This window comes from Strigops habroptila, chromosome 2 (assembly GCF_004027225.2).
Source record: "Strigops habroptila isolate Jane chromosome 2, bStrHab1.2.pri, whole genome shotgun sequence".
Lineage (NCBI taxonomy): Eukaryota > Metazoa > Chordata > Aves > Psittaciformes > Psittacidae > Strigops > Strigops habroptila.
The window spans coordinates 117,810,024-117,835,200 of NC_044278.2; the positions used below are offsets into that span (position 1 = coordinate 117,810,024).

Genomic DNA, 25,177 nt, shown 5'->3' on the forward strand with positions numbered 1-25,177 from the left:
AACCAAGAATGACTCTAATAATTGGAAAGACAGTAAATTGTACTTCCATAACCAGCTCTAAAAGCTAAGAAAGGGTAGTGGTAATTACCTTATCTTTTTCACTTTTCGCTTTATTATCTCTATTAGAACTGGGGAAAATGGCACCTAAGAAATTTAAATTTAAATAGAACTCTGTTCTATAAGGTTGGATGTCCTGAAGGATGGAGTTCATCTAAAAAGATTGATTTTGTCTCAGATGATTTATTATGTGCTCAAAGGCTGCAGTTATCAGGATCGGTCACAAATGTTAACTTTGCATGAGATTTTAGAGGACCGGGAAAGTCTGATTCTGCCATCTTGCTGACTAATTTAAAAAGCTATAAAATTACTTTGCTACTTTACACAGTTCTTGAATGTCTGAGCAGAGGCTTATACTGGTTCATTGGATCCATGTATGGGTAAAATCTCAAATACCCCATGTATAATGTCATGTGGAAAGCTGAATGTCTTGAGATAATCAGCTCTTTAAGTGCTGAGACACTGAAGAATGACACAGCACTGAGAAGTCCACCTTCCAGCCATGTCCAGAACATCATCGTAGGCAATCCTTATGTACTCTGAAAGTTAGAGCTTTGGCAATGATTTCAAGATTTGTAAACTGTATTTGATTTCAGAAGGAAGATTGAAGACTCAATCAAAACATCATACTCTGATAAAAGTTACATATGTTGCTATAGTTTATTTTATACTAGAATATAAAGTTGTAAAGAATGTGAGAAACCGAATGTTTATTTCCATGCTTTTGTGCTTGTTTTGCTTTTTTTCTTTTTAATTAGTTTTGCTTTCTAGTAGAAGTAGAACTTTCGATGGAAGTACTTAGAACTTTCAGAGATTTTGGTGCAAACTTGACTTCCAGATTAATTATCTTCAGGAAAAAAACACCAAGAAACAACCAACCTTACTGATACATGCAAGCTGTAGCATTTTAAATGTACCTTTATAGAAAACTTAGTACAATTCTCTGTTTGTAAATGTAACCATCGCACAGTTCATTTTTTTCCTATGAAACTGCACAACACTATGTACAATCACAGCACATCGGTTTTGTGTGCACAGGTTTTGTTTTCTTTAGTTTTGTTTTTTGTTTTTTGTTTAGTTCTATAATACTCTTTTCTTAAAGAACTTTCTAACACCAAAATGTCTCTGCATACCAAACCTAAGTAGCACAGGTGGCATTTTTCACATCTCCCTTCAGCCACCAACAGTTAGATGCCTTCCCTAACCCTATCTTTTAGGCTCCCTCTGATGCAGACTGCTTAAATCAATATAAAATTCTAAGTATGAATGGTCCTCTTGAGGTACCTATTTGTTCCCATTAAGGAACTTAAACTAGTCACTTATATTTTCAGTCAAAATGCTTCTTTCTTGAAACATCAAAGGGAAATGTAGGTCTCTAATCATTGCAATCAATTTCCTTAAAAAATACCTGCTGTTGGACTTCTCAATGAAGGCTCCATGCAGTCAATGGAGAGAGCTCTGTTAATGGCAGTGGCCTTTGCAGCATGTGTGGTTATAGTTTTTCTTTGCATGAGGATCATCATAATCATCATGTATGGCATTTGTACATTTGTCAAGGTCAAGAAAAGAAAATAATCTATTTTAATTTATTTTCAGTCAATTTCGCTACATGTATCTTGAGGGTTAACAGGTTCTAGAAGAAAATGTATTCAATTACGCGATTGCACTGATATTGCCTAAAACAAGGACAGTGTTTTTTTAAAAATGTATTTATGTTTGCTATATTGACTTTTCTGTCCATCGATCAGACACACTGTGATCAACTGCAGAGCAAATTTCTCTGCTTCCACTCACAGCACAGTGGAACTCTCATCTAGAAATACCTGTATTAGTCTTTGTAACTAATAAAAATGCATTCCATTTGCCTGTTCCCCATACAACATTTATGAACTGATGATGCAAATATTTAATACATCTAAGAATGCAGTATAGTATTCAAGAACTTGACCAAGACTGTGTCCAATCACTTTGACAGATTCAAATCCCAGATGTCCATGGTTGGCTCATTCCTAGACGCAAAATGTGCCAAGATGCTGTGTTCTTGCACACAGGTTAGGCTTCTTCATGCACTGACAAGATTAATTACAGACCTCTGAACCTGATATGTTTTCTTAATATCGAACATGGCTCTTACTTTCCTCATTCAGGCTGAAATATGTGGCTTGCTGTTACATAATTCAACAGCAGTCTTCTCTATGGGTGGTACTGTTTTTAGTAGTTGTGAATGCCTGCAAATTACTAAAGTGAGCGTTACGATGCACAGCAGTTTGCTTAGAGTTATTTCAATGATTATAGAAAGAAGGAAAATAAGCTTCTTTCCAAGATGTCAGAACACTGAAGAAGAAACACTAGTCATGTAATTCCTAGAATAGTACAAAGTAATTTTTCTAGCTTGTATTTTGTGCATGTCCTCTTTACTCAGTGGAAATAATAAAACATGTAGACACTACTTATTGGTGTTGCCCAAATTCACTTTTCATCTTGCTAATCAGTGTTCCAATATTTCCTCTGGAAACTGATACTTTTCTTGTTGTTGTTATTTTCTTATTTTTGGTAAAAATACACATATTTAGTATCTGACAGTTACATAACATATGAAAATACGCTGCAAAACTTAATCTGTGTGGTTGGGAGTATTCCGAAATGGTACAATGGTAAAAATACCTGGAAGAAAAGAAAAATTACTTATGTGAAATATATCTAGATTTATTAGCCTATGTAATAAGATGGAACGCAAGTGTCCATGAAGACATAAGACTCAGTGTTATCCTTTCTAATTAAAGGTATATACTGAAGGTACTGAAGATACGTAGGGGCATAGCAGCTCTAGGAACTCTATATAGTCAAAACCAAGAGGCAGGTATTGACAGGAAGCCAACAAGCCAACCAGTGGCCTAAATCACTTGATCAAAACATGGGAAAAAGGTACTTTATTTTGGAAGAGATCTGGGAAATTTTCGTTGGATTTGGGGAGTGTTTCATGAGTCCCAAGATAATTTCGATTAAACTTTCAAAGGCTAAAATAATTCTTCTCCTCGGTTTCTAATATTCTGTTCCGTGCTTTAATACCTCACTTTTCTCTTAATCCTGTGATGCAATATACTTGCAAAATAGTGAAATAGTATGTGTGCTCTGTGACGCAAATTGTGCACAATATAAATGAACTCTTCATGAAATCTGTAGAGTGGTGCCCCATAAAAGAAGCTGAATTTGAAAGATTTCACAGCAAGACCTGGTCTGAGGTTGAACTAGATGACCTCCAGAGGTCCCCTCCAACCTAAAATGTTCTATGACTCTCTCATTCTGGGTTTGCAGGGTTAGTTCTGCAAGAACATAAAAAACTCCTCGATTGACAGTGAGATGTTAAATTAGAGGAGGTTTCAAAAAGCCAATTGATGATTCAACAAAGGGCGGGGAGAAAAGGAAGGTGGGCTGTAACCCTGTGATTGTTCTGGAAATCCAAAAGGAAGAACTTTCTTTGTACTACGCTTGTCATGAACGTAGAGTTCTTGCCAAATCTTAATTACAGTGATTTGAAGTTTAATTAGAATGCCTTGAGGTTTGGGATCAGTTGAAGCTTCATTTTTAAAGCTGGTTGTAAATTTTCTGACAATTTTTCCCGTTGAAGAAAATCTGTTTTCACTAAAACAAAGTCCTCCATTGAAATGCACTGTTTCTAACAAAACTTTTATCATGGAAGGTTTCTTCAGTCCAGAATTTCATTTCCATCATGTGTGTGTAAGAGCCAGACAGATGAACTGCTGAATATCAGCCCTGAATGTTTGATCAACTCACTGTTGGAGCACTTAAGATAAATGTCAAAGACCGTTGTTAAAATCTCAGATGAGGATTGGAAAGAAGAGTCCCATGTATCAGTTAAACCATTGCAGAGATCTATTTCCTTTTTTCTCTCCAGGCTCATGCTATGTTTCTTTTATTTAGTCATCTCTTACGTATCGTTGGTATTTCTTGATATTGGAAGTGAGGAATTACTGTTTGTCAAGGTCTCTTGTGTTAAACTTGACACAATATGTAACATGTCATTAATATAGCTAGTATTGTCCATTTTACCCACAGTTTGTGCAAACACTCTAAAACATTGCTCTTTATTTGGAACTAATGGTAGGAAAACAGAGATCCAATTAAATTCTATTCTTTTTAAATGGACAAGTTGGACAGGGCTTGGAGCAACCTGGTCTAGTGGAAGGTGTCCCGTGTCAGGGGGTTGGAACTGGATAAGCTTTAAGGTCCCTTCAACCCAAACCATTCTGTGATTCTGTGATCTTTATATACTACCATGGCAGGAGATGAATTTTGACTTCATATCAGAATGTCAATAAGACTTCAAGATACCTGATCTCAAAATCATGACGACATGTAAAAATGTATTTTAGTTAATGAGGGGTATTATAATATGTTCATTGGATTATTCCTCTTCCTTCAGCGCCTGTAAAAAAAACCCCAAAACTATACCAGCAACTTAATGTCAAGGTTAAAACTTAACCTTTGAATGTATTTTACCCATATTACAGTGTATATTTTCTTTCCACTTCTTAGTTATATAGATACAACATACAAAAGTAATGCATGCCTTGTAGGCATCTGTGTAGAAATGGTAGATGAACACAATGTTCTGGATCCCAGTTTGGGCTATTCTGTGCTATTATTGTCTGAACATGATAGATTCCGTTTTTATATGATTTATAACTTGTCATTACAGGACACTGTATTCCTCCAGACAATATTAATCTGTCGATGACTGAAGCGAAGACGTGATTGATGCAGTTACGGAACTGGTGACATAGGTAAGTTCCTCTTTGCTTTTCAAACCTTTCTTGCTGATATGCACAGCTGTACCTAGAGTAGGACCACAAACCAGTTGCAACTTCTGAGGCAAGGAATACAAAGTTCATTGAGACACCCATTTGTTTTAATTAATTTGCCTTTCTAATTTCTTAAATAAATCTCTCTCTTCTTTAGCTTTTTAAAAAATACCTTTTTAATTAAGCAAAAATATCTGGTTTGATAACTTCTATCAAATAATTTTTAGCTGCTGTTGGGTTGTTTTCTCTAAGCCATCTTGGATTGATTTTTCTGTTGCATTTCTTACTGAAATGGGTAGCAGCATGTCTCCCTCCACTTATCTCAAGGATTTTATATTGAACTCTCTTCTGCTATTGCATGGAGTTTACAGAAAGGTACCAATGAAGTGTTTGTCTTTTCTTGTTCTAAAACCAGGAGTAGGAGTGACACGTATTCAAAGAAACAAAGCTCACCTTTGAAACTCTGAAGTATTATGTTTCTACCTCTGTAATGCTGTTCAGATCACTAATAAACCTCTACACTATTCGTCCTAGAAAAATATTCCTTTATATCCTCCACTTAAGTACTGAAGTAATTGGAATAGGCAGATAAGTACTTCTTAATTGAGTTTTGCAGAGGTGGAGAAAAAAAGGATGAATATAAAACCAAAGAGATACATTTAGTCTGTAACTGTCATGCTGCGATTTGGTTCTGCATTTCAAGACCCTTCACAGAGACTGTATCAGAAGTTAAAAGGAAGACTTCATACAATTTGGCTGCACTGAGATTTTAACTTATTAAACAATGTTCTCTCTCACAGAGAGAACACAAACTATATTTACAAGTTAACCCCACTGAGGAAAACAGCATGAAAGGCATCCTATAAGCTAAGGTAAAACATGTAGCTTCAGAATGATACCATTCTCCTTTCCACTGCCCTGTTGGGATCCTAATCTATCATATTACTGCATGGCTCCAGCTATGTCATTACTTCATCTGGTCGAATAGTTTATGCAATATTGGACATTCCATTGTCAGTCTAAATGCTGCTATTGTATACGTGGTGGGTTGACCTTGGCTGGACAGCAGGTGCCCACCAGAGGTGCCCTAACACTGCTCTCCTGAGCTGGACTTTCAGGGTATCATCTCAGGTTCATGAATATACAACTTCTCATACAACTTTGTGAGTGACAAGTTTATTTTTTCATTGACTCAAGCATTTTGCGTGTTCCACCAGTTGATCAAGGTTGGTTATGAAGTTATATGAATTCGGTGGAAAATTTCAGTTATTATTTCATCTGCTGAAATTTGAAAAACAAAAATCAATCCTTATTTTCTAGTGAAGGAAGAATTAAATGTAGACTTGTTTAATAGTTACAGCATAGAGAATCTTAGACTGGATTTTGTTGGAAGGTACACGTGGCTGTTACCATGTTACCATGGCTGTTTAGTGACCTAAGCCACTCAAAATAAGGTCAATTTTGAATTAGAAGTATCTTCAACGGGAGGGAAGAATCAAATTGTTAATTGTTTTGCTTTGTCTGGTTTTGTGTGTTTGTTTTTCCTGTTGTTTTGGGTTTTTTTTTCTGAAATGAAAAATAAAACATTCTGTATTTTGCAGATTTTTTTTCTTAAATATATAATTTAAATTGTCCAGAATTACTTTAAAATGTAAATTTCATTGTATTCTAAGACCAATTTAGTTAGACCAAATTAGAATTTCTGATGCTCTTCTATGGTTTTAGAAATAATATTCTTGGCTTTTCATTTTCAAAAGAAAATAAACTCTAAAACTAGGCACAAATGAGTTACTTGGCTCCATTCCAACTTGACTATGGAAAATGACAACAGGATAAGTACCTGAAATGGACTTGAAAGATTAACAAGTAAAATGTGCAAAGGAGATGTTTATTCTTCAAATTAGCTTATGTCTCTGCTAATGACATGGCAAACAGGAATCTATTAGTTTCTTTAATGCAAGTAACTTGACATTTTGACAGCCAGAGAAGCCAGTCATTCCAAATAAAGACACTGAGCAGTACCTCTTCTGCTTTCAGTACTTTAAAACTTTTATCTGCATTTATAGAACATAACTTCTAACTTAATGAGAAAGAAGTGTTTATTCCAGTGTTATCTAGGACTGTACCTTGCAATCTGCCTTGAGGAAAACATAGCAAATCACTCCAACTGGAAGTGAACTTATGAATCAAAGTATGTCAGATAAGTTGCTTTTTCCTTTGGCACATCATGTCTCTGTCCTAAACAGAACTTGACGAACAAACACCAACGCCCTTTTTTTATCTATATGTTATATATAGATATGTTATACATATTAATGTTATTTTTATCTATATGTATAAAAAGAGTATTACCAATGTAGTAATAGCTTTGTTACAGCATCGTCTTGTTCCTAATATGGAGAGATCTTAGAGGTAGCCATAGATGGGTATCCTCCCATGCTCCTTGCCTCTGTGTAGTAGTATGCTCATGATTATGACTGGACTCACAGTTAGTCACTGTGATCACCAGTATCTCATGGTACACAAATCTGGAAGAGAATGTGGATCCTTAAAGAGTGATGCAAGGAAAATGAAAAGCTGTCTTGTTAAAAACTTTACTACTTCCTATTTCTGTAGAGGCCAACAGTTCCTAGATATATTCTGTTTGCACAGTGAGTGGCATATTCTTAAGAGGCATTTTGGTGCTTTTTTTGGTAAAAGGCTTGTGGCCAAGAGATTTTTCTTAGGAGCAGGACCTAAGCAAGATCCGAAGTAACTATGAGTTCTCAGGAACACAGTATTGATCATCTTTTGCTTTTTAGCCATTCACATTGGACTTAACAATTTATTTCTGAGGACTATAACAATCCTTGTGGACCACTGACAACAAAGAGGTGCTATTATAGCCAGAAGCTTGGATCTGAGACTGAAAACATATTGGGAAGCTGTGTTGTCTGACAGAAAGGAACATTAAGCTGTACTAATAATTAAAATACCCATCACAAAATGCAGTGCCTTGACTTCCAACTGGTTTCTTGTATCAAGGATGGGAAAGACTTTATTGTAAATAGAAGAAAACTAATTAGTGTTAATTTGTGCAGTGCATGTTGATGTAGTCAAACACTTTTAATAGCAATTAAACGTATTAAAACAAAGTACGATACTAAATTAAAGATTAGTCTATAAAAAACTCCAAAACTAAACAAAATTTTTAGCTCAGTTCTTGGTTGACTTTATGGATTTACTGTAATTTATTCTTACTTTTAACTGGGTTTGTATTTATAAAACATTATGTGTAGCAATCATAAAGTTGTAACACATTTTCAAACCAAAGGCACAGACTTCTATGTCATCATCACTACAGATTAGCAAAATGAGAGGAAATAAAAGGTGACATGTTGTCGAAGTATTCAGATTATCCAGAAGGGCAAGCAGCCCTCTTATTAAGAGATGTTCCCTCAGGAGAAAAGAGTTGTCTTTGTTTCAGTGATCACATTCAATATATTAAGGTTGTATTACTGCAATCACTAAATAAACAACCATGGTTAGATATATAATGATTATACACAGCTGAAAATAAGGATATGGCATTGCAAGGAAAGAAGCTAAATGAAGTCAAGGCAAAATGGACCAATATGTGTTGAAAAGGTTTAGCTGCTATGGCCAAGACTTACAGACATAACTTGTGATTTGTGGATGTTTTTTATATCTAGAAACTCAACAAAATTATCTTAACAGTTTCATACTTGTAAGAACAGCTGAAACTGAATGCCGTAAATCGAGTGCAAGTTGCTAGAGAAACCCACGTTACTATACAAAATATTTGTGAAGGAGGTTAATGTCCAGTTTCCTGCAGCTTAATTTTTGTTCGTACTATGCTTTGCCACATACTCTCATATGTAACTGTCACACCTTATACGTTCCCTTATAAATGAATATTGAAATGAGAAACAGGCTAATAAATAATTCTAGCAGAAGCTTCACAGAAGCTAGCATTTACTTATATGACAGTGGTGTTAATTGGGAGCTCTGGAACTAATCCAGAGCTGAAGAGTGGCAAAATGTTTTTTCTCTTTGCTTGTCTTTTGCTAGTTGACAGTGTATAGTAGTGACTCATACACCAGGAAGACTTCTGCTCTTTTCAAGTAGGTAAAAAAACGTGATAAAGAAAGTAGCTTGTGAATGCAATTAATGTGAACATTAATGAAGCAATCTAGGCAAACGCAAGCATATGTAATTGACTTACAACTGCATTTGAACACTGTACCCTTTGACTCCACTGTTCTACTAAAAATTCTCATACAAGGTCGTTGTGCTGTCACTGATGATGAGGATGTGTCCCAGAGGGAGAAAAATGTCAGGCACCAGACAAACTGTAACCGTTTTTTACACTTTTAATACTCCAATGCAAGTCAGGAACAATATTAATTCCAAATGCTTTATGCTCTGTAATTTCACCCTTACAATGTCAACAATCTTGGTCTGTGTTATTTGTCAAAGATGAGGCTACAGCTGCTGAAGCAATGCTGAAGCTGCATCTCTCTCCAGCACACATAATGTGCTGTGCTGCTGGGGGGTGGGGGAAAGACATCTCTTACATTGGAGATTTTTGCTTGGTCTTTCCTGCTTCTTGTGTTTTTCATCTTGCTCTGTGGGTTTTCTGTGTCTCAGTTAAAGTTGTGGTCATGTTCTTACATCTTTTATTCTTCCTTCCTCCTTTCAATTCATAAGGACTTGCTTTATTTCAGAGAGAGATGCATTCCATTGCAGAATCATTCCATTGCAGAATCATAGAATAGTTTGGGTTGGAAAGGACCTTAAGATCATCCAGTTCCAACCCCCTGCCATGGGCAGGGACACCTCACACTAGACCATGTCGCCCAAGGCTCTGTCCAACCTGGCCTTGAACACTGCCAGGGATGGAGCGTTTACCACTTCTTTGGGCAACCTGTGCCAGTGACTCACCACCCTAATGGTACCGAGTATGTTGCATTACCATAATCCTCTAATTTCTCCTTTGTATTCTAAGATCTAAGGCTTTACTGAAGGGAATCTGATGCATATCTTCTTCATTCTTAAAAGTCCAAAGAGGACATGGGGGGAGCAATAGGGGGTTGAAGAACAATACAGAAGTGGATTCAGATTTGCCTTTTACTTCTCAGAGATTACATGGGGCCGGGGAAATAAGCATGAAAATAAACTGTTGATACTTCATAGTCATCTGAAGATAAATCTTCAGGGACATGAAGATTTCCAGTGCAGAATATCTGAACATTAGGTGCTGAGCAGCGAGGGAGGATGAAGGACACTGGGGAGGCACCATGGCACAGTGGGTAATGGAAGCCATGTCTACTAGCTGATGCTTTCACTGGAGAGAGGAACTATATTGCTCCCCTTTGCAGTGATCTCTGTAGGTGATACAAAGCCAAAGTGCAGGGATATATTTTTAAGTCTTTCATTGTTGAAACCACAACTAATTTTTCCATTAGGTCTGCATACAAATTCCTTGCAGTCATCCACCAAGGCACAAGGAAATCTGAGAAGAGACCACACAATCCCCTCTGCTGGATTCTCCTTCTAACCACTGATTTATCTTTCTTTTCAATATCCAGCACTCATGCTATATTGCTTAAATTGTCAAGTTACCCTTAGAGTGGGGAGACAGTTTTATGTAGCACCACTCTGAGCTCAGAGCATCTCTCAAAATGCTCTAGAAATAGATGAGGTAAAATAGTGACCATGCTGTGATCCTGAGTGCAATGAAAACCATTATGCATGCAGCAGTGGAGGAGGAAAGACCCATGATTGTCTTTAAATCTGCTTGCCTAGTTGAAATTCTGTGCTGAATGGCCAAAGCAGTACCGGGCTTGAAAAAGAGACAAACTTGACCTTCTTTTCAGGCAGTCTTGCCCTTTTTGAACTTCTCTACTCGGGAAAAGATAGTAAAAAATTACCCAGTTATTGCATTCTGTGCTAGTAGATGACTTGCAGTTAGAATGTCTAACAGCAGGATGCTGAGTAACTATATGTTATAGCGTTGGTGAGGTGTGTCTGGTTTATGCTTTTGTTCTTATTGCATTCCCCAAAATATTGTGGGCAGAATAATTGAATTTGGTTAATCTCACTGAGCCAGAAATGCATTTTGTGCTGTTTATTGCCTTCATTCTTTAAACATAGTCACGTGAAACAGCATGGGAGAGGTCTAGGAAGAAGTGCATGCATCCCATTTTGCTTTGCACACTCGAGCCATTCGATGGTGAAGCAAATTATCCATCCCATCCTCCACTATGGCCTTGCAAAAGAGGATGCAGAGCTAAGATGAGCTTATAAAATAATAGTACAGTTCGTGTTTGTGTGTGGGGTGATTGAAAGAAATAGATATTTTTTCTTCTTGGATGATTTTGTGTTGAAAAATGTCAAACCTAATATGAAATTCTCATCTATGTGATACTCATGTAAACTTGAGGTTATTCCAGAGAAGCCATTAAGCTTGACATAGAGTCTTCTGAGATCATCATTTGGCTTGTCATCAGTTACTAATTTTTTTCCTACTCTAAAATTCATTCAATGAATTTCAACTTACACAAGATATCTTGGAATTTCTCCTTCAAAATAAAATAGATTCTCATAGATATTTATAGTGGAAGATCGGTGTGAGAATGCAAACTCTTAATTAGTTGCTTATGTCCCCCATATCAGATTATGCTTACTAGCAGAGAGCCGAATGGAAGAGCTGCCAAAGCTCTTAATATGATCTGGGCTATCTTGCTTTATACATTCACACCCCATATTAGCTCTGCTTTCCATATATAACTTTTTTCCTTATTTTTCCCTATTTTTGTTTTTCAGCAACTGGTTGCAATCACAGGAAGTAAATTTATGTCTGTATAGTGGGTGATAACCACAGAAGTGGCTATGGCAAACTTGTGGATAACCTATGGGTCTGCACTAGGTCCAATGCCAGGTGTGTTGGGTAATGTTCAGGCATAAAGTAGCACTAGATGGCCTGGGCAATGTGTGAGACATTGGACTTATTCATGCACACTTACATGTGCGCGCATGATTTCCCTCTCTGGGGCTGGATTTTAATATTTAAAACCTGGCAGCCATGCTGAGCAGTTTCATTTATTGATTATCCCACTTGTTTCCATCTGGAAGAGACCCAGGGGGGGTAAACAAGATGAAAAAGGCCTGCTAATAGAAAGCGGAAAAAATTGTTGCTATTTTTCCATCAAGAAAAGTTTGAGTTGGAAATCTATTTTTACTTCCGTTTTGCTAATAAGCCGAATATTTAGTTGCTTTTGATTTGTGTTGAAGGAGTAGATGTGTTGAAAAAGAAAAAGAACTTTAGGTATTGCATTTTTTCTGGCATGTCTAATAAGTTGTTCTAAAAGAACAAGAAACTTATCATGGAAAAGAATCTCAAATTTGTTAATATTGGCTTTTCTATGGAAAAAGATTGTTACACAGAAATAATATGGCATTTAGAAAGGAAGTTGGCTGACTTAAGTGGAAACACAGATTTTTCCTTCTAATTCCAAAAGAGATGGAATGGGTCTGCCTCCACCTTTCTTGGGTTTGTGTTCTCCTTTTTCTCTTCCTCTTCTTCTTCTTCCCTTTTACTCCTTCATTATTTTATGCCTGAGGACATTAAAAAGAAACAAAACAACAAAAAATGGAAAACTGTTCTGAGGAACCTGAACAGATTTAAATATTTTTATTTGAAAAAATAAAAATAATAATTAAAAAAACCCCAACCAACCAAACAACAAACCCCCACCCCCCAAAAAAACCACCCCTGTGAAAACAGAATTATAGAATGGTTTGGGTTGGGAAGGACCTTAAGATCATCTAGTTCCAACTCCTTGCCATGGGCAAGGACGCCTCACTCTAGACTATGTCAGACAAGGCTTCGTCCAACCTGGCCTTGAACACTGCCAGGGATGGAGCATTCACAACTTCCTTGGGCAACCCATTCCAGTGCCTCACCACCCTCACTGTAAAGAACTTCTTCCTTATATCTAAGCTGAATTTCCCCTGTTTCTGTTTGAACCCATCACCCCTTGTCCTATTGCTACAGTCCCTGATGAAGAGTCCCTCTCCAGCATCCTTGTAGCCTCCTTCAGATAGCGGAAGGCTGCTCTGAGGTCTCCACTCAGCTTCTTTTCTCCAGGCTGAACAGCCCCATCTTTCTCAGCCTGTCTCCATACGGGAGGTGCTCCAGCCCCTGATCATCCTCATGGCCTCCTCTGGTCTTGCTCCAACAGCTCCATGTCCTTCTTATGTTGAGCACACCAGAACTGTACAAAAATATTTTTCCTCTTTCTTGTGTGACATTCCCATCAGCATCCATCACGCAGAAAAAGCAGAGTCTTGTTGGGTTTTTTGTAGATTACACGTTTCCTTCCCATTTGGCCCATAGGACAAGTCTTTTATTTATACCATGATTTTGAAGATGGATGAGCACAACTCTACTGAAAACAATGACTTCTCCTTTTTAATGTGCAAAAATTTAGACAGTAAATGAGAAAATATAATAATCTCATATATTAAGCAATGTGTTATCCTGCTATTAATATATTCTTTAGTATTATTTTTGTTTGCCTTTGCTTATGCAGTCTTTCTGTGGGAACAGTATGAATCCAACTGACCAACATTATTGCTTTTTTTTGCTTGAACTCCTTTTGCTGTCTTCAACCATCTGTTTGTCGACTGGTTTTAGCTCTGAATAAGCACTGAAATCTCTCATTTATTTAGCACTATTTGCATAGCTTTTCCTAGCAGCTCAAATAAAGAAGACAGGTGGCAGTCTCTCCAGGATTTACACTTGTTTTTCAGACATTCCTGCTGTTCTTGTGCTAACAGATTTGTGGATAATCCGTATTAGAGAGTCAGTTATTTGCTGTGTAGAAAGTGTAGGGTAAAAAAAGAGACCATACATAAACCTTAAAGCTAAACAGCAGTGTGCTGGCTTTTGGTGCACGTTCACTACCGCTGGCATGAATGCTGTGAAATCTCTTTTGGCATCAAAGTTTATCATAGAATTATTACTTTAAATTATGCAACAGTCCATATGAGAGACAAGAAAACATGAAGGATAATTCACATATTCTATTTTCTTGCTGAGATCACATTTAATATTTCAGCATTCAACTCTACTTGAACCAGGTGTCAGCCTTTTTTGATATTATCATTTTTTTACTATTGTTATTATTTTGGGCAATATACTGTCATCCAACCTGCTTCATACGAATGTGAGCAGCATCATGATAACCGAAGTCTGTGTTGTTTCGTTCAGAATGTAGATCAGCTCTGAAATGGACTGTCTATATGTTTATAGGACGTCTGAAAGCTATTAAAGAAGTTGCCAGATAAATCTCTTAAAGGTCTGTTTTCATTTATTTACAACATGAGAAAACTTTAATTAGTGGGACTGTTTCTCTGTTCTGGGAAAAAAATAAGACATCAATAACTGACAAAGAATGAATACTCCTGCAGACAATTTAAATCCACGTGGTTCAGCAGTTTTCTGGAAAGGGGTTCGAAACACAAAATAATTCTCCTTTTGCAAATAACAGTGACCTTATCCTGAGAAATAAAGGCAGCATTTGAAAAGCAGAGCTACCATTAGTAGCTGAATATCTGCTGAAAGTTAATCAAATAAGAAACCTCTGAAAAAACTTAGTGTTGGGCAGAGGGTTAGGGTCAGCCCAACTGTATTACTTTGAATAGGATATAACCTTCCAAAGTCTTACAGTACCTCATCACTGAGTGTATTTCCACATTCACTGATGGATTTCCACCATAACAAATCAAGGCTGGACATTGGCCATAGGATGGAGCAGAGGGATAATGGTCCCAAGGGCAAAGTTTTTCCTCACCTTCACTTGGAGGTGAAGTCATGGTAGCTTCCCCCTCTGACATTCCTAAATCACAATATTTTCAGCCTGATTTTGAAGATTTGGGAACATGTTTGTTTGTTTCAAACATGTTTTGTTACAATGTAGAAAACAGAGGAGGAGATCTCATAAAAGCATTGTCATAACTGAGTTTACTTCCCCATCCTCCTGTCTTGTTTTGGTGCTGGGCTCCATATCTCTTCCTCATTAGTATTTTATCTTTCATATATTACCTTTTTTTAAACCCCTAATTTTCTATAATGAAAGGGATCAAATCATATTTCCAAGCCTTTAACATTAAATGTTTGAACTACTGTTAAGAAAATTATTTCCCTAAGGCTGTGAGTCTGAAATGTTATTAAAAATTTGGTTTTAAAAATGACACCTGGAGTAAATAATAATAATAATATATAAACACCATTTAAAACCTTGATTTCCTAATCTTATAAATCCCATTACTACTTATCTTCAAATAAAGTTGAAATTCCAATTAAAAAATACAGTAACTTAGTTTTCATGACAGGATTTCAGAAGAAGCATTTTGATGCTCTAGCTCCTATATCTTCTGTGCTGGTTGAAGTCGCACATTTGTTATATGCGTTGCTGCTACATGGAGCAAGTTTTAAAGTTCAGTTCTTTTAAAACAGTTGTAAAGAATGTGTACTTCACCTTTAGGGCATGAACTCACATAGGAGGCCATGAGTGGAAATAGCTGAATAATTGCGAAAAGGTGGTTCGGATGCTCAGGTTAGATGATCCCAGGACTAATTTGTTTGAGACATTCATGTTGGGAGTCTAGTATTTCTTGACTTGCCCTCAGAGGGCAAGGTTTCAGTTATTTTCTGAAGGATATTCCTGCTCTCCCTGACTTTAAAGTCTAAAAAAGGCTTCTGCACCTAGACTGCTAACTTATTCAACCGAATGGAGCATTTCAGGTATGTGTGACAAATTTCTATCCTCTGAAGCCGTATTACCACGCTACCAGGGCCTTTCAGAAATGTTTTTAATCATACACTTCATGTGTTCTCTGTTTTCAGCTATTTACTTTTAAGGATTGTCTCCTTTATTTTATGGCCTCCGGTTTAATGTGGCTTTCAGGATTTTTGCTTCTTCAGGATTTTTTCCTTCTTGTCCTTGCTGTCATTTGGGAATCTTGTACTTCTGTGCTTTGGGGCATTATTCTCAAAGCTCTTCTTCACTAGAACCATCCTTACTCCTCTTCTGTGTGTTGCTAAGCAGTTGCATATCTTTTTTAATGCTATAGACTTATCTCTGTAGCATATGGGCAAACCTCAAGTGTTGTGTCTCTGGACTGCGGCTCTGTTGTAGCCCTCCAAAAGGCAGCTGGAGCTTAGATTGTCCATAGGATGACTTGTGAGAGCACCACAAAGTTTCTGCTTGTCAATTAATTCCTGTCTATGTTAACAACTTGAATGATGGAAAAGCCTGCATCAAGCTAGAGGGAGCAACTGGTGTGCTGGAGGGCTCTCCTCTGGAGGAGCCTCAGCAGGCTGGCAGAAACCTCATGAAATTCAATGCAGAGTCATGCAGCTGAGATTGAATAACCCCATACACTCATACAAGTTAGGAACTGACTGGAGAAGGGATAGCTATATAGGAGAGGACGAGGCAGTTGCAGTGGAGAATCCTCCAGCCATCAGTGTGCCCTCACAGCAGTGGAGGCCAGCAAAACCATGGGCTGCCCTAGTAAGAGTATATCCAGCAGGGCAGGGGAAGTGCCTGTTTCCTACTATTCAGCACTTGTGAGAGATTATCTTACAAAATAGGTTCAGTTTGGGGATTTTCAGTACTATGAAGATGAAGTGACCTTCAAAGCCCCTTTATAACTTAAACGAGACCCTGATTCCATGGTTCCCCTTTGCATCCTGCCACAGTGTACCAGGAGATACAGCACAGAAAGTGATCCAAAAGCCTGAAAATTAGTACCTTAATAAGCTGAACTTGTACAATTTAGGTACAAAGAAACAAAGTTCTTCTATTTCTAGTTAACATCTAATTAGTTTGTGATAAGCTTCTCAAAGTTAATGAAAATACGCGCTTTTAATTACTGGTACACTGCTTCCCTTCATATATCTGCAGCAAAAAAAAAAAAAAAAAAAAAATAACACAACCTTGTAGCTTGAATTATTCTTTCCAATGTGATTTTGGCGCTTCAGTGATTAAGCACCACGAGAATAAATGAATGAATGAATCAATAGGAATAAAAAGAATAAATTAATGATAAAGCTGTTACATTAACAAAGCCTGCGCATAAATGTATGCATGTAGCACAAACAGAAACATTTTCAGTGACAGCACGGATATGGATCATTTCTACTCTGATGTTGTTTTAGTCTTATTTTAAATTTAAATCCAAGATACACTGATGGATTGAAGCCTCATCTGTGTGTCATTTTATGTTATGCATTATAATTTAATAAATTATATTATTTGAAATGATGATTTTTCCCTTTTAAAATCATTTTACCGTGATTGAGTGAAAACGTGTATGATTTGATCCATGATGTGGCATTTTGTGTAAGTTCAGACATTTTCCTTGTCTGTAATGGGTTTTACATAATTACTGGTCCAGCAAATTATCAGGCTCGATGAAAACAGACTACGGTTTATCTAGATTTTTATTTCATATCTTTGGGATTTTTTTGTGTGCACAAATGTAAGCAAGGAAGATTTTTATAAACATTTATCAATGTTAGAGATACATTTTCATTTCTCTAGGATTTCATAGCTGTTCTGAATATTCTAGTGGATAAGGGTTAAGGTTCATCACTATCCATGAAATAAATTTAGTTATTGTTGGTGTCTGAATACTTTGGTGTCTGAATACTTTGGGTAACCTTAGCAAATGCCTGAATTTGGATCATGGTAGTGTTCAATTAGTGTGGTTATCTGGATGATACTTAGAGATTTTTAACTTATTTTTGTGTGTGTTTCTATGAGTTGTGATTTTTTTCCTGATCCACATGGACCACAGCGACTCCTTAGGGAAGCTTCAGAAAAGATTACTGTATTTTGCAACTGGATTTCGTCATATAACTTTGCTAGTTCACAAGGATAAAGACAGAGAGCTGTGCAGTGTATGTGACCATAAATGTTAAGTTGCTATAACTTCGGCTTTTCCATGTTCTTAATATGCCACTTGAAATTAATTCTCTCATTATCCTTAAGCGTGGCAACTTGTCATTATAGAAAGGCCAACCACGAAGCTGTGTGAGAATGTTAGACTGACATCATTTTACTTCTGTGGCTTTGCCAATTAGTCTGTGTAAATAGCTGCTTCTTGAGAGACTAGAAGAATGAGAGACAAACTCATGGATCTATCACCGAAGAAATACAAAAAACTCACATAAACAAATACTTTAAGAGCAGTCCCTGAGAGTATTATTTGTGCAATCCCTGGGATGATTATTTGTGCATTTTGAAACCCTGTCATTTCAAGTCTTAAATTACTTTTATGAACTGATACTGTGATTGGGGCTGTCTAGATACTACTTCGTGTTGCAAAATTATCCTCCAGGAGCTGAAGTTCCTTTAAAAATGTTTTCTGCACTGAAAGTCAGTAAGATAACCTTGAAAACTATGAGTAAGCACAATGTCAGGGTCAGCATCTTGATGCTCCAAATGATTATGAAATAGTAGATTTGGAAAACACGAACATATTTTCTGGATACTGTCCCTACAGGGAGAAGCTTGAGAACTGACATCACAACTGTTAGAAGCCATCGTGTTTTCATGCAGTGAGCAGTTTCTGAAGCCTTGGTCCTGAGTACTGTCTTCATCCCATCTGTCTTTGCATCATAGAGGTTAATCTCTCTGACTGGAAAGGTTGCTTCATTTAACAGATTTGTATGTATTTACAGGGTAGATTAAGGTTCTATATTAGGAAGAAATTCTTCCCTGTGAGGATGGTGAGGCATTGGAACAATTTGGCCAGAGAAGCTGTGGCTGCCCCATCCCTGACAGTGTTCAAGGTCAGGTTGGACTTGGAGCTTGGAGCAACCTGCTGTAGTGGAAGGTATCCCTGCCCGAGGCAGGGGGTTGGAGCTCGATGAGCTTTGAGGTCCCTTCCAATCCAAACCATTCTGTGATTCTGTGATTTACAGTGCAGACCTCTGGAGCTGGGCTAGATGTTTCAACCTTCTTGCATCTGTGAGAGACTGATCTGAAATCGTACTCCACTGTCCATTGTCTCAAAGATTGGTATGAAAAGCTGAGGTGGAATTCCACCAGTCCATTGTTTCAAAGATTGGTATGAGAAGCTGAGTTGGGCCCTTACAGCATCATCCGTGGAGTCACTGAGTTGCAACATGTCTTGATGTCCCTGTTTCTTCCATTTCATCTAAGAAGATGACAGATGACTAGTTGAAAGATAGAGATCTACCTTAGAACAGATAACTTTGTCACAAAATCTCTTTTTTCCCCCCCTTCATGTTGAATGTTGTAGCCCTCAGGACATCCATCAGACCACTCAGTTTATACAGACTAGTAAAACTAAGGCTGGGAAGGACCCTCACAAATATCTGATCTAATCCTTTCATTAGTGTGCCTAAATGTCTTACACAAGCTCTTCTGAAGTAAGCCTGTAAGTATATTTGAAGTGGATTATACCTTCTTGAAAGATATCTAGGCACTGACACTACTAAACAGGGAGTCTCAGGTGCTATTTACTCTTGTGAAAAAATGTGCACCCTGTCTCTCATACGCTTGTGTTTAAGTTCAGTTTTCAACTGGTAGAATTTACCAATGTTTTTTGGTTTTCTTCTTGCGAAGAATAATCAGCTGTTGGAAATCTCTTCGCTGTACTCACATTTGTTAGAGATCACAGGCTACTACATAGATGGAGTTTAACTATTAAATAGAAGTTTTTAGTTTCTCATTATAAAGTGTGTCCCTCAGTCCATGGTGGGGTTGTGTTTTGCTTTGTGTTTTTATTTTTTCTCTTAAGCTTTTTTGAATGTTCACTTCTGTCTTTCAAGTATATGTATAGAGAATTCAACGAATTATATACCAAGGTCTACAGGGTTTTTTTGAAGTCTAGTGACCTTTTAAACTCAGTAGATATGAGGATTCTAGGGTCTTGCTTAGCTTGAGAGTGTAGCTAATAGTAATTGTTCATAAATGATTAGTTTTTCATATGCCTCAGAAATGCACTGTGTAAATAAGCCCCACTTGCCAAGCTTTAATTACTTGTTCAGCTACAAATTCTGCCTACTATTATTTTATATTTTGTTGCACAGAATTGATAATGCAGTGAATAACACTAAGCTGAGACAAAGCCTCTGAGATATCCCACTTCAAGCACTCTCACTGGCTGATGGTTCTTAATTTTAGGTGACATTCTGAAATCTAATGATTTTTCCCCTCAATTTTATAGTTTGTCACTTATGTTATTTTATTTTACATTAGGCTTTATTCGAACATCCTGTGGGATTCTACCCAGCATTTCTGTATAAACCAAACTTCCGATCTCATAAAAACCAATAATACTGTGTGACAGCATGTAACATCCATAAAACCATTTGCATGGCTTTGATTTCATTATCAATATGAGCTCTTGTGGTTGGCATCCCACATGGTTTTATGTGATCGTGTTCGAGACTGAATTGAAACTCAATGGCCTAATTAATCCTAATTTATCTCTTCTTAGTTACTGCCACAGTAACAGCTTGTTTCTGGTCCTCTCAGATCTTTCAGTGTTGTTCCCCTACCTGTTAAAAATCAGCAGTACAAATTCAGAGAGTTCTGTTTGTCACAAATTTTATGATTGCTGATTTGACATATTTGGATTGGTTAATTTAAAAATGTTGGGCACTTTCTGTTCAATGGGTACCCTGATTTCCAGTGGAGAAGAAATACATCTTTTTCAATAAGAAACATACACTCTGCTCTTCCTTAAGGCTGCATTTAAAAATCATGTTGACAGACATGTTTTTTCCTTAGAAATTTTTTGTTTTGTTTTTTTGTTTTTTTTATTACTCACTCTGAAGTGTGTGTGGAAGCTTAAACATTTGCTGCAGGAAGGATAAATGAACATCTGATTCATTCTCTATCTACTGTACCTGCTTTAATTAATGTCATTCAGATTAAAATGATTGAGATACTAGAATTTGATCATGAAAACTGATTTGTAGTTTACAGAAGCCAATGGTAACACTCTTGTTGGCATGTGTGGGCCGCAGAAAAGGAGGAAAAAAATATATAAGTGGCATAGGGGCTGTTTGCAAGATCTGTGGAGTGATCAGCACTAGTTTGAGGTGTTGCAACAGATGAAGAGATAGAAATAATGTGCAGAGCAGTAGAACTGTAATCTCTGAGAAGCAAGTCTAATTATGTGTAATTTTAATATCCTGTGAAGAGTAATTTGATGAGCGGGAAATTACTTGCAATGCGTCATCTGCTGCTGAATACTCTGCCTGATTCTCTGTTCGGACATCTAGGAGAAGTAAAGGAGGAAAGATGGGTGACACCTGAACTTTATCTGTAGAAGCAAAATAGTTTCCTTATCTTCTTTTCTAATCTGTAATCTATGCTTTAAATAGAAATGAAATTACTTCATGGAAGCAGCAGTACAGAGGAAGATACAATCTATTTTATTAACTGAAGCACTACAGTTCATTGCTGAGATCCTTATCTGTTTTTCGTTAATTAAAGCTAATGACATTTATGGTCAGTGGTAGTGCTAACAATTTTATCTCCTGAAGCCTAAACAGGTAATCCTAGGGATTAGATAACTCACTAAAGAGTTGAGCCCTTGCTTGCCCAGTTTGGGAGCACTCAACTGCTGTAAAAGGTCTTCTGCAAAGGAGCAATGTTGGGAGCTAAAGTCCATACTGGGGATCCCATATCTAGAGCAGAGGGGTGACCTCAAACTTCAGTTTCTGTTTTTTCATATACAAATCTTGTATTCAAATGTAAGAAGGTAATTTTGGAAATGCCACCCTGGTGTAATGCTATCTTGCTGAGTCTAGAAAGGGCCTGGAATATTATCTCCTGGAGGTATGAATATTGGAAAGACCAATTCAGAAGTAACAGGAGGAAAAGAGGATATTTAACAATCTTTCAAGACATCCCTTTGACTGCTGTAATAACCAAGCTATCGGAATCATCATGTCCAAACACAGAATAAAGTTTCTTTCTTTCCTCAATCAAACCTTCCACTGCTCCTCTGGGGAAGAGCTTAACCCAGTGTTAACTAAAGTGAGGACACCTTCACTTCTTTCTAAACTTTATTGTTAGTTGTGTTACCAAGTTCTTCTGGGTGTCCCAACACTGGCAAGTTCAGAGCAGAGACCCCTGAGTTAGTTTTGCTCTTATGCAGTGCATCCATCCTTCATACTGTTGTGCATCCTTCATACTGCACAAGGTCAGGAAGGTGCATTTGTGTGTTGTTAAGCTAATTGGTTCTTGTGGCTCATTCTCTTCCTTTCTAGTGTTCGTGGACGCAGAGCCAGCTTTGGCTTCATAGCTTCCACAATGCACATACTCTTTTGGGAAGGCACCTAAGCTCAGGATCACTGGGATTTTTCGTGTTAAGATTTGATATCAAAATTGCATAAAATTTATTCTCTGTGGAAACACATGTGAAATTCTTCCAAGCATCCACTCTTTGCACACACTGTAAGTATTTTGATCAAAATCCCCTGAAGAAACATTTTCAACAACAAAAATGGATATTTGTTCATAGTTTCCAGCGTTTTTTCCAGGAATATTTTCTTGCTCATCTCCCTTAAAACTCTCTTATCCATTCATCTCACTCAATTATTATATTTAAATTCCAGCTCCGCTGAGGTCTTGCAAACTAGTTAATGTTTGTCTCAGCTCTTCAAGGTCCCATGATGAGAAGTATTGTACATCAGAGCAGTGCTGCCTATTAGTCATAGTTTAAGAGGTGTGGAACTGAGGAAAGAAAAATGTAATTGGAATACCTGCTGACTTCTACATACCAGGAAAATTATTAGCCTGTGAAATCTTCCTTCCAGGGAATTCTCAGTGTTGCAAAACATTTCAAACTAGACTGAGCAGTGTTTGAAACAATCTCTCACTGGAAACGGGATGAATTATACAATGGAATATGTTAGCAAATCAGATTGGGAAGTGTCACCTCCTGACCGATGTGTTTATGGGTCTGTATTGCTGACCAGGGTTACACCACAACAGGGTTAAGCTAGCAGAAGACAGGGGTGAAGCTTCACTGCTGCCTCCCTATGCCTCCCAATAAAAACACCATGAAAAGACCCTAGGCATGTCCACAGCATCTATAGTGCAAAATGCCAGGAGCTCCCTGACTGCAGGCAGAGTAGAGAGAAGAGGTTTACATCCGCAATCTTTTCAGCATTCTAGGTGCACAATAAAGGCAGTATTAATCCTGAAAGAAATGCAGGTTAACAGATTGTTTATTTTCTCATACATACATTTGAAAGCATCCTTAGGATGCTGTTGATTGCCTACAGGGAAAGAAAATTTGGCTATGAAACAGCAATCTTGCTACCTCCTCTTTAAGATTGACAACCATCAACTTATATCCCTATCAATCATGAGATTATTCCTGGAAGCTTCTGACATTTGATCCTTCTGCTCTTTTTCAGGGGAAAAAAAAAAAGAAAGCTTTGACGTAGATTGTGACCTGATTAATTTTTCTTTCTTTGTTGTTCTTTGTCCCTTTCACCCACTTCTCCTCCTGAGGTAGATGAAACAGCTTTAAAAGAACTGGATTTACAGCAAAACAACCCAAGTAAGGTTGGAACTCAGAAAATCAATCATACAGGTTATTTAAATTGCAAAAGAGACCATACTGTAAATGAAACCAGGCTAACTTTCAGTTTTCACTCCACAAAGCCTGTCAGTGAGCAGTACCAGTTGCTCCAGCAGTGCAGTATAGTGTGCAGGTTTGTCTAAGCAGTAACTGACCATTCCGTGTACAAGTGACTGAGCAGCTCAACAGTGATCATTCTGAACCCCTGGATCATTCCCAGCCGTTCCCCCTGTATTCAAACCACATACACCATGCCTGGGATTTCTGCAGTTCTCAAAGGAGCATGCAAACAGCTTAAAGAGCTTGAAGATGTCATATGCATCACTTCCTTTTTTTTGGTTGCTAAAGTGAAAAAACTCTGATTCATCTTAAAAAACTAAGATTTTTCTGATTACTTTTAGGAGAAGCAGCATGACTTTACCATGACTGAAGAGGCAGATTTAAACAAAATACCCTATAAGCCATCTACACAACTTATCCCAACCTGGCAGGGTTTTAGTAAAGCGAGGATGGAGTCTTGAGTGACGTGGTCTAGTGTGAGGTGTCCCTGCCCATGGCAGGCGGTTGGAACTAGATGATCTTAAGGTCCTTTCCATCCCTAACTATTCTATGATTCTATGATTCTGTGACTTTCAATATCTAAGGAGGGTAAAAACTGAAAGAAAGCATTAGCTGTATCTTGGTCCCCTCTGTTCTTTTCCATCTCCACAGCTTCATGGTAATCTTGTAGCCAACTTATCCATTTGGAACACTTGGAATTGTAAACTGGCTTTTGGCTTGCACTCACTAGTAGGTGAGAAATTAAAATCCAAATTTCACATTAACTCCTGAAACAAACCTTCCTTTCTCCATCCTGTCTATGGCCCTGAAAATTTGTCAGAGATAAATTGTGATCAAAACCCTTGTGTGGAAAAATACTCGTCCCTAAGGGTGTATATTTAGACACGCTGCTCTGTTGCCTATATTAAAGCTTCTCGTTAAATAGGCAGAAGCAATCAGGCTCTTGAGAGACCTAGCTGATTAAGAGTTTTATCATTTATATACCATAATTATATGTAAGATCTCATGTCAGAGTTTACCTTGAACATAGGAGAAGGATCATGATTTTGTAAATGGGTAATAAGGCAATAAGCCCTGTAATGTGTTGATGTGTGAGATTAGAAATGTGCACAGAGTGCATAATAAGGTTGTTTTAGCATCAAGTATCCTTATAAGATGGCTATGAAATCAAGCTGTGCTGACACCAAACAGTTTTAGATACTTGCCAGGCCAAGCTCTGATAATGATACTTTGGTGACCCTCAAACCCTCATTAATGTTGATCTGACGTAAATGTAATGCTTAGCCAGTAGAATATGATATTCTAACGTATTCTGTGTATATATATATCCATAAATGAATATGTATGGTTTGAGATTGTTTTCCTAACAACTTGTTTCTGCCAACCCAAGGGATTTTGAGCATAAGAAATTGTTCAAGGTTTTGCTTTATCCAAGGAATGCTCATCTGACTTTAGCAAAAACGAGGGTGAAGCTTTACATCTTGTTTGTGTTTACTATGCAAGTATTCAACATCTCGTATTGTATTTACTACAAATTACATGTGGTGTTTAAAGGGGCAGACCAAAGAAGAGTGTTCCATGAGTGT

At 37.4% G+C, this 25,177-nt stretch overlaps 1 protein-coding gene across 3 annotated transcripts in view; it reads left to right on the forward strand.

Annotated features, from left to right (window-relative positions):
- TENM4 (teneurin transmembrane protein 4) overlaps positions 1 to 25,177 on the forward strand; it is a 1,610,848-nt gene that overhangs the window by 361,314 nt on the left and 1,224,357 nt on the right. For all 3 annotated transcript variants that reach the window (XM_030476261.1, XM_030476262.1, XM_030476263.1), the window contains exon 3: positions 4,778 to 4,862. The gene's annotated coding sequence lies outside the window, so the exon portion shown is untranslated. The remainder of the gene's footprint in view (positions 1 to 4,777; positions 4,863 to 25,177) is intronic.